We start from the raw sequence: 9,548 nt of genomic DNA on the forward strand, positions 1-9,548 counted from the left end.
CATGCTGAGAGAAAACTCAGGCCATGTGTAGGTGTTCTGGCCGATAGCACCAGCTTAAGTCCCAGCTAATGGCCAGCATCAATCGCCACAAACACAGGCAAGCCTTTGGATGATTCCTGGTCTTAGCCTATGTGTCTCCCCAGCTGAGGCCCCAGACATCGTGGAGCAAAGACTGGCCAATGGGGTCAATGTAGCTCATGAGATGTCACTACAACAAGGACATGGAGGGCAAACTCATTAATGAGTGTTGTCACTTCTAAGAGTATTTGTGGGTAGTCAGTGCTCAAGAAAACTTGAATTTCCCTGAATTTCCATGAAAGAAACTTGATGAAAATAAAGAGTAAATGACCCAAAACTCACAAAGTTCATAGCTCCGTGAAAAGGCTGGATTAGGGAACCTGGTTGGTCCCAGAGACCAAACTGGAGACTCCCAGTATCACTGCCCAGGTGAAGCCCTTGGAACTGCCAAAGGGGAGAGTTGGGTCTGCTAAGTATTGGCCACTAAGTCCCGCAGATGACAGGAGAGAAATGGGCTGTCAAGAGAGACCAGTTCTCCCCCCGTTGTGCATATCCTCCAGAAAGAAAACAGAGTGGCCCTGGCTGTTCTTCCCAGTGGGTGAGACTCAGATGGGGTGAGAAACAGAGACCGTTATCAAAAGCAACATGGTGGCCACATTCCTTGCAAATGTGGCCCAACGTGTGTCAGGCTCTCACCAGTCTCCCCAGTCAGACGTCACACAGCTCCTCTCTGGGGGCAGGTCAGCAAGTTGAGTGGAGAAAAACAAAGTGTTCAACCCAACCCTCCAGGGAAGGGGAGAGGAAGCTTCCTCCCCTCAAGGTGACCTTGAGAACAGAGGAAAAAAATCCCCACCTAGACAGCATATTAAAGGATTTTAGGGGACTTCCCCAGCGGTCCAGTGGTTAAGACTCCACGCTTCCACTGCAGGGGGCCCAGGTTCGAACCCTGGTCAGGGAACTAAGATCCAACATGCCAGGCAGTGTGGTCAAAAATTAAAAAACAAAAGAATTTTAGGTGCAATTGCTCCACGATTCTCTCCAAGGCACTTGTGTTAAAGTTGCTTTCACAGCTCACTCTGACCTCAGTGATGCTCATAAGAGAGGCCCAAATAATAAAGAATGCTTCACACGTGTCTACAACTCAATGCCTCCCAGCCACTCAGAAAGGGAGCGCTGGCTTGAACTGGGAGAGCCTGCATGGGACTCACTGGACTCCTTTCTCTCTGAGGACAGGCCAGGCCTGGCTCATCTCTCCCCTGGCCACACCGCTTTGCACAAAATGAGAACTCCTCTTGGTAGAGCGTTGACTATGGAGGAAGATGGAGGTCATTGGTCATGGTGGGAGAGTAAAGGGACGGCACTGCCCAGCCCCAGGAGGAGAGGGTTCATGGAACGCACACAGCAAAGCTCGCCCAGACACACCCTGATTTTCTTGGAAACCAGTAAGACAGAGGAGGAGGGGGCACCAGGCTGCTTTTTGGGGGCTCCCCTCCTCCTAGCCCCTCTTCTGGGCACCAACCCTCCACGCTTTGTGTTCAAGCCTGGTCTTAGATGGGAAGATCAGGCTGGGCAGGTAAGCGGCAAGCAAGTAGGTTGGAGTAATTGTGTTCCCAGAGCTGCTGCCAGATGGAAAAACAAAAACCATGATTGGATTTGGGTTTTTTAATAAATTTATTTATTTTTTTTTGGCTGCGTTGGGTCTTCGTTGCTGCACGTGGGCTTTCTCTAGTTGCAGCGAGAGACGGCTACTCTTTGTTGCGGTGCATGGGCTTCTCATTGCGGTGGCTTCTCTTGTTGCGGAGCACAGGCTCTAGGTGCGCGGGCTTCAGTAGTTGTGGCACATGGGGTCAGTAGTTGTGGCTCGTGGGCTCTAGAGCGCAGGCTCAGTAGTTGTGGCTCACGGGCCTAGTTGCTCCGCGGCATGTGGGATCTTCCCAGACCAGGGCTCGAACCCGTGTCCCATGCATTGGCAGGTGGATTCCTAACCACTGTGCCACCAGGGAAGTTCTGGATTTTTAAAATACTGGCAGTTTCTAAGGATCACTTCCTCTGCATTTCCCTAAGAACACCTTTGGGCTCCGGAGAGTGTGACAGCAGCTACTGTTTGGACATTTCATCTCATCTGTTACCAGCGACAGCTACATCCTTTGGAATCTGCTTCAGTTCCCTTTGTATTATTGATGCTCCATCAATGCTGGTCAAATCAAGGAAAAACTTAGGAGCAGCTCCGGTGCATTTTAAGACCCTTGTCCACCTCTGACACTGCAACTTTGGGTTTCAGGGTTTTCATGGTCTCCACTGGCATAACAAATGCCCCCTGCGTGGCCAGAAGGCTAGCAGAGCCATCTCTGCACTAGATCAGTGTGGCCGGCGGGGCAGACGTCTCACCCACCAGCCTCATCCACAGCTTGGAAGTCTATGGGGTTCCCAGCACCTGGGAAGTCTCAGATCTTTCCAAAAGCCTTTTGCACAGTAGCTCGTTCTGGCTTCCTTGGCTGGGGGGGATAGGCCACCCCCTGGCCTCTTGACCACAGGCTTTGTGGGGACAGTTGTTCCCTGAGTGTGGGAATTTCAGAGCTGGAAGGAATCTCTCATTTGCTGCTTCCGGCTGGTCCTGGGCTTCATCCTGATGGAGTTCTACCTTCTGGCGAGGAGGAGCTGGAGAGAACAACACTTTATCCACAAGCCAGATTCCCCCCACCATTGCCCAGCTCCCGCTCCGCTTCCCCCAGGAACTCCACCCCCGGCAAGGGCAGGAAGAGGGCCCAGGAAGCCCTATCCGATGTGCTCATTCATTGGCAAGAGCCCTCTTGCTTACACCACCCCATGTCCCCCCAGTAATTACATATGGGAAGAGAAGGTAAAAGGTGGCCTTGACAGTGACTGGTGATGCACTTAGCATCCCACCCTGTACCGCCTCTTACTTCCCCAAGAGAAGAGAACGGAGTCATCCAACTGCTACACACCAGGCATGTTCAAGGACTGGGGACACAGCAGGAAAGAGCACAAAGGCGACTGGCCACAGCTGTTTCTCCCGGCTGCACCACCGGCACGTACGATGCTGCACCGGCCATCTCCCTCGGAAATGACATTCATGTCTAACACCCCAAGTCTCTGACTCACCAGCTGCCCTGATTCTTCCTGCCAGCTGCAGGGACGTGGCGAGACAGCAAATCTTTGGAGCTCCCAGCCATCGACAGAAAAGTCCATGATTTCAAGGGGGCCCCAAACCTTGGGGCCTGGCTTTGTGAGAAGGTACACACTGGGCTGTGACAATTTGGCAGCCAAACCCCCCTGCTCCAAGCTGCAGATTAAAACCCCAGCCCTGCACAACTCCACGTCTAAGGGTCACAGACACAGCTATTAGACAGTGGCATGAGGAGGGGGTAAAAGGACAATTGGGGCCACCTTTAGCTCCTGGTGAAAAAGACTCCTGGTCTGTTTTTCTGGCAGATTCCAGCCACCTCCAGTCACGAGGCGGAGGGTCCAAGCTGGTGCCTCCCTCCCCCTTCATCCCTGTGAACAGAACAGACTTGATAGGAGTCAAATGTTCTCATTTCTAAAGGTCTCAGCAGGAAAGCCCGAAACTCATCCTTTCAGGCCTGAGGACCTGAGGGAAACTGTCGGCTCCTGTAGCCAGGGAACGGGACAGGGCGTGAGGGCTCGTGGGGAGTCTCCTGGTACCCGTGACACAGAGCACATGCGTATGGACATTAGTGAGCATGGAAAAGCCACAGCATCTGGCCAGCTGGAAAGAAAGCCCAAAGCAGCATTTGGACAAATGTGCTACTATTATTTCCATCCAAAAAGCAACAGAGGTCAAGGTGAGAGCCGTTAGCTCATCCAGGCGGCAGGTAGAGCATCAAAGCCAGATCAGAGCACACACGCTCACTTCCGAAGGGGGCATTCGCTCCAGAGTGGTCTGTGAGTGCCCGACAGTGAGCACTTTAAACTCCTCAGACTGAGCTCGGGTGGCCTCGACCTGCAGCGGCTTGAAGCAGGATTTCGGTTCCCACCAGAGACTGAAGTCAGGCCGCGGCAGTGAGAGCACTGAATTCTAGCCTCAGACCACCAGGGACCAGTTGCCAGTGACAAGGCCCTGGCCCGTCAGCTGTGTAGAAATGAATTTCCACAGAGAGACAGAAAGTAGTGAAACAAGCAAAGTGTTTATTAGGAGGGAAAAAGGTACGTGTGGATAGACACACAGGTGGGCTCAGAGAGAGAGTCTCGCCTCTGTGGTAGTTTGAATCACTATTATGGGGCATTTCTTCCAGTTTCCTTTGGCCAATTATCTTGCTTTGCCTGGTTCTGAGTCCGTATTTGGTTTATCTCAGGGTCCTCCCCTGTGTGCGTGCACATCTCTTAGCCAAGATGGATTCTAGCGAAGAGGCCTATGGGTAGGTTGACATCACCTACTATGGGGTGGCGGCCCCTCCCTTTTTGACCTTCAAGGAGCCTTTGTGCGCATGTGTAGTCGGGAAGGTCTCCTTGATCTCCAGAATGAGGAATATGTGGTCTTTTATCTTTCATCTGGGCAGGGCTCAGCTCCTCTCTTGCTCCTGCTATTTTGGAGTATCTGTCCACAGGGGAGAAACTCCAGCAGTTCAGCCTGAGGCCCATCTATCTCCTGCCTCAGAATGATTGGTTGCTCCAAGCTCCCCTTCCCTCTTCACAAACATCACAGGATCTGGGGTTTAAGGTTCAGTGTTGGTGCCCAGGGACGCCCCATCTAAAGGGTTTGCCAGCAGCCCCTGGTTCCCACTTATCTATTTGGTGTCAACCAACCTGGGGTAGCCATGGGAGTACAGTAAGCTGCTAAGAGCAGGGCAGCAGTATTTCAAACAGACACCCAAACACCTGTTTTTCTTGTTAAGTAAAAACAAGTTAATAGTCACACCAAAACCATGAAGAAAACCACAAGTGACCCAAGGATTTCTGACTCACCCCCTAGTCTGAGTAGTTTGTGACATTCCACCCAAAGCCATCACCCACCTGCAGGGGCACAGAAATGCCGATCAGCAGTCCTTTTGTCTCCCTAACTCAGGGTAATTACCCATGTGGCCTGCTCCCAGATCGCTCTTGCTTTCAGATTTAAAAAAAAAAGAAAAAGAAAAAAAGAACAGCCAAAAAAAAAACACCCACCTTTCCCTTAAGCCCAAGTGACTAAGAAAAGCTAGCAAGGACCCTCCCTCAGACCATAATTGTGGGAAACCTCTTGCAAAACAGTTTCTCTGCAAGATAAACCGTGTCTGTTCCCAGCAGCTAAGTGCCACACCCGAGAGAACTGGTGAGAGATTTCCTTTAAGAAACTTCAAGAAAACGTTAAGAAAGCTCACTCTCCTACGCACCAGGAATAGCTGTGAAGATTGACTTACACCCTGAGAAAGATTTTTGCTTTTTTTTTTTTTTTTTGGTCTTTAAAAAAATAATTCAGCACAACATGCACCCCATTCTGGAAACCCGGGTCAGGAAGCTCTAACCCAGTCTGGGACTCTGAGCTCCCACGAGCAGAGGGTCTGGCACATGCCAGGCACAAGTCAAGGCCCTTTCCTGGCTAGCTGGGCTGTGTATGTGCCACGAGCCCAGCTGCCCATGAGAGCACTGGGCCAGCCAGGCCCCAGAGCCCTCCAGGAAGAGATGGCCAGTGTGGAAGTTGTCACGCTCTGTGTCACACAGCTCAGGGCATGTGGTCGCACCTGGAGGGAACTGGGCCTGGGTCCCAAGCCAAAGGTCGCCTTCCTTGGGCTGGACGGTAAGCTCGGTGGGCTGTGAGGTGGCCTGTTCCGCGGCACTTCCCCGGGGAGGAGGCGGGAGACTGGGACCATCCGACCCATCAGAGTCTCCCTCTCGGGGTTGGCAAGAGCCTGGAGGTCACAGCAGGGACAGATGAGGGGACAGCCCCACCTCCACCTGCCCTTGGCCCAGCGCCTTGGGCCCCTAGACCCTCCACCCTCCTGCCCTGCTGCGCCTGCCTCTGCCTGGGTCCCCTGCGATTCCCCAGCCTGCCCAGGCCCTGGGGACCACCTCCACTCCCTGAAAGCTGGCCCATGAGCACGGTGTTCAGGACCTCGCGGACAAGGCAGCAGCTGAAACTCAGAGAAGACACGAAGGGCAGGAATATGAACGGGCTGCCTGGGGGCCCCGGGGTGAGGAGGGGTTGGGTGTCCAAACCCGCACCTGCAGGAGCTGCCCCGCTCACGCCTGTCATGGGAGCATCAGCCCAGGGCACAAGGAAATCTGACTCTGCTCAGGGAAACATATCTCCCCCTGAGGTCTCTCCGCGAACTGGGAACCCCCCGCCATTCGAACCTCCCCCACGCCCGGCTGGTCCTAGCTTGTTGCCTCTGCTCCTCCGTTGACTGTTCTGTGGGATGAGGCACAAGAAAGGTGACATTCAGCCAGGACCTTCTAAGCTTTTTCACTACATTTCCTATATTTCAACATAGGATCCCAACCAGCTTAAGAGGCGGGAGGTTTGGCCCATTTTATGGATGAAGAAGCTGAAGCAGAGTGAGGTTATGTAACGTGTGCAGGGCCGGGTGGGCGGTTGGAGGCCCAGTTCCACCCGTGAACATCAGACGCTGCAGCCCTCTGTTCTGCAGTCACACACGCACAGTTTCTCACTTTCCAGCGGCACCTGGCAGAGGCCAGTGCCCTAGAGAAAAAGAATCTGGAGGGTCTAATGCTTGACCCTCTGCCACAGAGTGGTCCTCGGCACCGGGCATCGCGGGGAGAAGGTGGGGTGGGGTGGTCCAGGGGGGCTTCTGCCCTGGAGGGCGTCTTTGGACAGCCTCTCTGGGCGCCCTCCGGCACCTCACATCAGCATCACGAGCGTTGGCTGGTGTACGGCTGGCTGCACGCCTCATCGTTTTAGCTAAGACATTTCTACAAATCTTTTTTATGGGTATTGAAAAGAAACAACCTTGAATTTGAGAGTCATAACGTTCCGCTTCTGCAGCACTCAGAATCTATCTCACCCCTGAGGCTCCGAACCCAGCCGTTAGCAGGAAAAAAAGTCCTCTGAACCTCAAGGAAAGAGACAAATCACTTCAGAAGGCCAAGACCCCTTCTCTAGACACCCTCAAGACTGCCTCCTTTGGAGTCTACAGACTTAGAATGATGTGTAAAGTGACAACTTTGACACTCCTCAGAGGCGAGCATCCAGCCTGGCCCCAGAGTGCCTAGGACAGGCTGGCTGGTGACCAGAAACAAGGAAAAGCCAGGAGCAAAAATAGTTGCTGTCCGGGGGTCTGCATGCCCACTGGCCATGACTGCTTATCACAACTTGGGCGACTTTTATGACCTTTACCTGGATATACAAAATCTTTAAAACCTGGTTGCCCTACAGGTGAAAATAATAAAGCTTTTAGTGACGACTTAACGAAGCCAAGAAAGTGTGTGGCATGTTCTAGAAAAGAGCTCCTTCCCTGGCATCGTACTCTTAACTGTTGTTGTTTCCACAGGTTGGGACACAAGGTCAATTCTTAATATTCGTGCATTTTCTTCCTCCTTTTTGGCCTAGGGCTCTTTAAGTAACAGTCAAATCTTGATGTCTCTTTACAAACTTGGATTGATTTGCAGAGATGTTCACCAAAGTTTTATATATAGTTGTAAAAAGTTGGCACTGGTGTATTTGTCCCATAATATGGGAATGGTTAAATAAATTATGGTACATCCATAAGATGGAAAAAACAGCAGCAAGTCCAAGATGGTGTTTTTCAAGGCAATTTAACAATGTGGAAACGTGGTTATGCTCTAATGTTAAGTGGAAAGCTATAGTTACACACAATTATATACACAATGAATACTGAAACTACAATAAATCATACATATATGTGTATAAACATATAACTGGAAAGAAATATAACAAAATGTCAAGAGTGGCTATCTCTGCATGGTGAGATTGGAGTTCATTTCTATTTTCTCCTATGTCCCTCATTATTTTCTATATGTTGTCTTTCGAATTTAAAAAAGCTATTGAAATTTCCACCAAAAGTGACAAGAAAAAAATTTTCCATCGTTAACAGTGCAAGTTTGGAATAAGAGGAAAATTTTCTACATGGCACTTCAGTTAAATGCTGCCCTGGTCTGCCTGGGCCCTGCAGAGATGGGCTTGACCTGCGGTACCGGCCTCTTGTCCCTGTTTCCAAGAAGGAAGCAGACGGGGCTCAGGCCGGGCAGCAAAGGATGGGCAGCAATGCTTGAAACTCACAACAAAGTGTCTCAGTACGTCTGACTTAAAGCATCCAGCGTTTTCTGTGTCTTTCAGGATGTTTTTGATGCTGTAATAAGATGCAGGAGAAGGTTATATAATTGTTTACATTGGGGGATTTTTTTTTTTTTTTTTCTTAAAGAAAGGTGTCAGGTATAAGCCACAGGATACATGAAGGTGCTGAAGACACTCATGGACCCCAGCGTGGAGCGTGACCATGGCCACAGCTTCCCTGTCCCATGACAGCTCTGACCAAGGGGCAGTTCTACCTGAAGCGCTGTGGGGTGGGCGGGGAGGGGCGGTTTCCAAGGCTGTACCGGCTGCAACAGAGAGGAGGCCAGGCAGATGGCCCCCCCCCACCTCCGGAGGCAGCCAGCAGGACTGGCCAGGGCGAGTTCCCTGGTTAGGACGGAAGCAGCACTGAAGTGTGACTGCACGCGACACTGCGTAATCACCCACATGCCCCTGGGCATCTCCCACCTGGCTTCCTCCACTCCCCCTGCAAATGTTTAGATAATAAAATTTGCTTCTCCAATACAGGCCAGAGAATTTGGTTTCAGAATCCTGCACACTCCAGACATCCTGACGACACCAGGGCTCCCGACGAGGCGGCCAAGCACCCCCCAGAAGGACGTTTCACATCCGCACTCCCCAGCCTCGGGAACAGAGGACGTGGCTCCGTGTGGCCAGCCTGGGAATCGGCCCGCAATAGACAGGGGAGCCCACGGGAAGGGGTAGCCTTCCAGCTGGCCTGGCGCTCAGGTCTACGGAGTCGGCCAGGCCACCGAGGTGCAGGGGGCCTGAAGGAAGGGCCCTCGGGACTTCTGCCGCCGCCAGGACCAGGTGACGTACGCCCTAGAGCGCTTCTGCTCTGTGGGCTGCATCTCTGACCCTAACTTGCAAATTTGAGACAATTACATGAGATCATGGTGAAGGCTTGGTATCGATGATAAAATGGTGAAAATCCTATGTAAGTGCAAGTTATTTTGATTTTTTTTTTTGAAAAAACTTTTTTTAAGGCAAAGTAATAATAAGCCTAAAGATGTAGACATTAGTGATTTCAGGTAAGAGTTTCTGCTTCAAGCTGAGGAAGCGGGATGGAGAAGAAGGAAGGACAGGCGCTCAGAGCAGGGCTGGGGGGTGGAGCAGGGGGCGGGGCGGAGGGCAGGGAGAGACTGGGGTCAGCCAATGACAGCTCCAGGGGGGCGGGCAGAGGAGGGCGGGGCCCGCAAGGACAGCTCTGGGGAGCTGGGCAGGGAGGACACAAGGGTGTGGGGAGCAGAGGGAGAGGCCCAAGGGTCGCTGGGCGTGCAAGTCT

General features: G+C 52.1%; 1 long non-coding RNA gene across 1 annotated transcript; it reads right to left on the reverse strand.

Annotated features, from left to right (window-relative positions):
• Positions 1-1,670: 1,670 nt before the first annotated feature.
• Positions 1,671-6,254, reverse strand: LOC309643840. Its single transcript, XR_014254094.1, has 2 exons — positions 2,943-6,254; positions 1,671-2,676 (listed from the first exon to the last, which is right to left on the reverse strand). It is a non-coding gene; the product is annotated as an uncharacterized lncRNA (long non-coding RNA).
• Between the last annotated feature and the right edge of the window lie 3,294 nt (positions 6,255-9,548).

The sequence above is a fragment of the Balaenoptera physalus genome (assembly GCF_965194825.1).
Source record: "Balaenoptera physalus genome assembly, chromosome: 15".
NCBI lineage: Eukaryota > Metazoa > Chordata > Mammalia > Artiodactyla > Balaenopteridae > Balaenoptera > Balaenoptera physalus.